The sequence below is a fragment of the Lolium rigidum genome, chromosome 5 (assembly GCF_022539505.1).
Source record: "Lolium rigidum isolate FL_2022 chromosome 5, APGP_CSIRO_Lrig_0.1, whole genome shotgun sequence".
Lineage (NCBI taxonomy): Eukaryota > Viridiplantae > Streptophyta > Magnoliopsida > Poales > Poaceae > Lolium > Lolium rigidum.
In genome coordinates, this window is record NC_061512.1 from 110,704,785 (window position 1) to 110,709,683 (window position 4,899).

Sequence of the window (4,899 nt, forward strand, 5' to 3'; positions counted from 1 at the left end):
TGGTATTTTTAGTAACCGTTCATCCACCCCAATCCAACGGTAGTAAATAGACGGAACCAAACTAACGGAACCAAAAGTGTGGGACGGAACCAAAATCATGTGGGACCGGAACCTCTAATATATTCTGTGAAAATTATAAAAAACAAACGCCCTTCTAAATGGTCAAAGCATCTGATCAAACTGCACAGATCTTAAAGTCACCGGAGAAGAATAGTAGTCAGACATCATCGTCCCTGGAGGAGTTGCGGCCGTTGATGCTGGCCGGAGTGCCGGACAAGACGAGCGGTCCTAACAGCGACGCCCTTTGACGTGCAGCCTTGGCTGTCCCTGTAACGCATCTCGGCGCACCGGAGCGGCAGCACGGCTAGCTCCCGCGCCTCTTCCAGGGCCACTCGCATCCGGTCGCGTACGTCCAGCATGTCCGAGAAGACGTTGCCGCCGTCTTCCAGCGCAGCCTCCACGGCGTGAGCGAGGCGGCGAGACCCAGCGGCGACGTCCTCCCCGTGAGCATCTGCAGAATCACGACGGCCAGCGGGTACACGTCGGACTTGACCATCGTGGTACTCCGGGTCGATGTAGCATCATGACGCCGTGTGCTTGACCAATCGTGGACGACAACGGGTGCTGGACTGCTGGCCTCCGTGGCTCAGGTTGCGGCCGGGAGGAGCAGCGACGTCAAGAGGCCCACGTCGCCGACCTTGCTGGCGAGGTTCTGATCGAGCAGGATGTTGTCCGGCTTGAGGTCACGATGGGTGATGGGGTCCGGCCTGGCGCTGTGGAGAAACGCGACGGCGGTGGCCACCTCCCAGGCGATGCGGATGGGGTCGTACACTAAAAGCGGCGTGCCATTCTGGCCGTGGTGGAGCATGTCCTAGAGGCTGCCGTTCTCCATGTACTCGTAGATCACACAGCCGTGCTCTGGGCAGGCGCCAAGCAGCAGTAGCAGCACAAAAGTTCGCGGATACTACTGCCACGAGCAGCAGGCGCTATCCAGCGTCGTGCCCGTCGCCGCGCGGAGCTACTTCAGCAACGAGAATCCCCACGCCTGCTCCGTCATGTGGCCCGTGCTAGTTACCATGTCTGATCGGATCATCGGGTCGATTCATCGATCGACCTCTGCAGCATGTATAACTGTACACATGTCTCTTGAGCACAGTTCTGTGCAAATGCTCTGTATAAAACTCTGAAGCCCATGTTTGGAAGATGGGATTTTGTACAATCTTAATAGTTTTCTAAACTTTCTGGGTGTTTGCTTGTTCCCTGCTAGAACCAAATCTCGAGAAAAACAGTTTGTTTTAGAACCAAATCTCGAGAAAAACAGTTTGTTTTCATGTAAACGAAACAGTTTGTTTTCAAAATAAAACAACATTAGATCCAAGAAAATGAAACACACACAAACAATTAAGATCCTCATATAAAATTTAAATTACATCTGGAACTTTTGATGCTGTCATATTTAGCTCTACTTTTTGTATCTTTGCAACTGAGTCACGAAACAAACAGACTCAGAGGTCAGAAGCATCACATACATACAGCTCTTTACAACATTACAACAGTGAGAAAGATACACAAACTGAACTTTGGGAGCAGACTCAGACATAACATTTAGAGCGGACCGCAATGTGACCAGTTACTGGGCGACTCCATAAGGACAGCCAAGTCATCGACAATCTCATCATGATGTCCTGGTCGCTGCAGCATCAGCGATCCCAGCGACGGAGGGGACGGGTCCGTAACTCTGCTAGCGATCCCCCGGACGATCAAAATTATTGCTATGCCTACTCCTTCCATTTTCTGAGATTCACTACATCAAAATCCATTCTTATCTAAGGGTGCAGCAGCTATGACGATCAATCATTTTGAAGTAGAAGGTCTGTATATCCTCCCATCACAACAAACCTTTGGATTCGTATCTTCTACAAGAACATGATGTGGTCACATTCTCATAATTAAAGATAACTAGTGCCCCATCCTCATATATTACAGGCTTCACCTTATAATTTTTGACTGTTCACATCGTGGAAATCAACTCTGCAACTTGCCGCCAGAATGTCCACCGCACTGCACCTCGCCACCAGGGGCAACTTCCGCTTCGCTGCCACTATCGGGATCTCAATGACTTTATCATGCTTGAAGCCGCACTGTCAGATGAAGAACTGATCGGCGGCATAGAGCTTAGTACGCTCTTGTTGGCTGATGCTAAAGCTATTGGTTTACCTTTGGCCATCTACACTATCAAACTACCTTCAGATTTCTCAATGCCTCCTTCTGTCCAACGATATGCGACTGACTCTGAAGATGTTGATGTATCAACAGTTGAATGGCAGTGGAGACCAACTGTCCTTATGAACAAAGCAGGAACGCTGCATTTAAGCAAAAGTCAGAGACACCATGTGAAGACTGGTCATACATACTGGGGAGTTGATCATGTATCCATGTCAGCAATGAGCTAAGGGCCATATCTTCCTGCATATCAAATGCAAACTAACAATTAGATTTCTTGGAACAGCCAGCATGTGTTAGAGTAACCAAGTAATTCCTCACATTTCCTACAGTTCTGTAATCAATGGACAAGTAAAATTAGTACAAGTTGAAACCATTTCTTACCTCTACAGTCAAAACCGCCAACCTTATTTACATATGTAACAACTAAAATTAGCATAAGCTCTTCACTTTTGCATGGCCATGCGGCTCTATTGACAGTGAGCAGGCAGTACTGAACACACAAAAATCCGGTAGGACTTGGTATTTTCCTTTGACAGGGGTATACCTGGATTAGCCACTAGGAGATAGAAATTCCCAAATACTGAATTTGATTTGAACCTAGTTGCAGACAATATACCATTAATCTTTCTTTTAGGTATCCAGTAACAAGCAACTGATGGATAACACAAACATATTTGCTTTCTATCTGAACATTGTTGCTTAATGAGAACAGATGGCTTTATGTAAATACCGTTGTATGACTTTCAACTCATATTTTGTGGCTCTCCCGACGATCCCCGTGACGGAGGGTCGGGGGGATGCGACGGAGAGGGTGGCGGCGGCTGGCGGTTGCGACGGAGGGAGGGGAGCCGGTGGCTGGCGGCTGCGACGGAGGGAGGGGGCGGCGGCGGCGTCTGGCGGCTGCGACGGAGGGAGGGGACGGCGGCGGCTCGCGTCTACGATGGAGGAGAGGGGCCGGCCGCGACGGCTGGCGGCTGGCAGCTAAGATGGAGGAGAGGTCGCACCCGCGGCGGCTGGCGGCTGCGACGGAGGGAGAGGCAGCGGCGGCGGCTCGCGTCTGCGATGGAGGAGAGGGGTCAGCCGCGGCGGCTGCCGGCTGTGATGGAGGAGAGGGGGCGGCCGCTGCGGCTGCCGGCTTCGACGGAGGGAGGGGCGGCGGCAGCGAATGCGACGAAGGAGCGGGGGCGGCCACGGCGGCTGGTGGCGCAGTTGAGGAGAGGGCGGCAGCATGATTGAGGAGAAAGAAGCAGGAGTTGATGAGTTTTTTTTCTGATTACTACTATTTGATGAGTTGAGTTGACCTTCAAAACGGATGTTTAGGATTGTTGAAGTATTATAGAATTACGCATCGATTTAATCAACGGCTACGAAAAAATATATTAGACGGAACCCAAATTCAATTAGATGGAACCAAAGTTCCGGGCCAATCACCGTAAATGAGCTCTACGTTTATATTCTAACACCATTCTTGAATCTCAAAAAGGAGCTTATTGTTTATTCCTACAACCAACAAATCTTTGAGGAAAATAAAGATACCAACTAGATCTACAAATCCAGGAACCAAAATTCTCTCTTGAGCTTATATTGAGATATTGTTAGGCAACTAGGGTGACCCGAAAGCTTCCAAGGTGTGGCTTTGCTCAGGGAAAAAGTCATGGCATGGATATCACCCAAAGATCTACCACTGTGGAAGGGGTTACACCTTGTTGGGAGAATTAAAGCGAAGAAGAAGGCTAGATCCAAGAGGAATTGTTGTGGGTTTGACTTGCCACGACCTCTCAAAGATAGATTAGAGTCACCTAAAAGACTTGAACTTCGGGATATGTCACCGGCCCGTCAATCTTCTCCTTCCACCCTGGTTTTCTTTTTTACCCTGAACTGTGAGGCAACAACCCCACAACAATTGTATTCCAAAACCACAAAAATCTTATGTACAAACCAATGGAAAGAACTAGAAAGCTATCTACCTATATTTACAAAAAGAAGAACCATCAAGTTAGAGCCCTTATCCAAGATAACGACTTTCCTCTATTCTTGGCTTTAATTCTATGTTGCAATATAGATATATCATGAGCGGATTTGCACCTTGTTCTACCATAGTTAATTCGTCCATCCCCTTTACTCGTGCTTTTCTAGTTCTAGTTTGTTTTCATTTAGTTGCTTGCTAGTGTAATCTGGCCATATAAGTTTCTTCACCTAGTTGCATTTTAGGAGAACTCTATTTATCCGCAAATATCCCTAAAATGAAGTAATTTGGTTAAGGTTTATACTGCCTCCCCTAGTTGACGTATTTGTTCCTTTAGTAAAGCTCTCCATGTAGTTTGCCAACCGTATATTGTGCCATCGATATCTCACCACTGGTCCTTTGGTACCAATAATGATAGAAATGCGGAAATCAAAAAAATAGGCTGAAATGGCTGGCTTCTTGTCACCAATGCTATATCCTTAAAGCATCTTTAAGAGCTTTCGTGGTCCTCTTTTTTTTCATGGTCCCTTTAAGAAAAAAATCATATACGACGAAATCCTACCAAAATAGCACAAAAGAACAGAATCAACACGGCGGTTGAAACACCATTTTCCATCCATGGGTCTAGGTGAAACTGAAATTTGAAGACAAAAAATCACATTTAATATTTTCGCAAAATCTAAAACAATTTCTACATGGATATTGTG

The 4,899-nt window shown here is 47.3% G+C and overlaps 1 long non-coding RNA gene across 1 annotated transcript; it reads right to left on the minus strand.

The window, feature by feature from the left end:
* Positions 1-1,383: 1,383 nt before the first annotated feature.
* Positions 1,384-3,048, minus strand: LOC124654048. The gene is made up of 2 exons (XR_006988181.1): positions 2,608-3,048; positions 1,384-2,466 (listed from the first exon to the last, which is right to left on the minus strand). It is a non-coding gene; the product is annotated as an uncharacterized LOC124654048 (long non-coding RNA).
* Between the last annotated feature and the right edge of the window lie 1,851 nt (positions 3,049-4,899).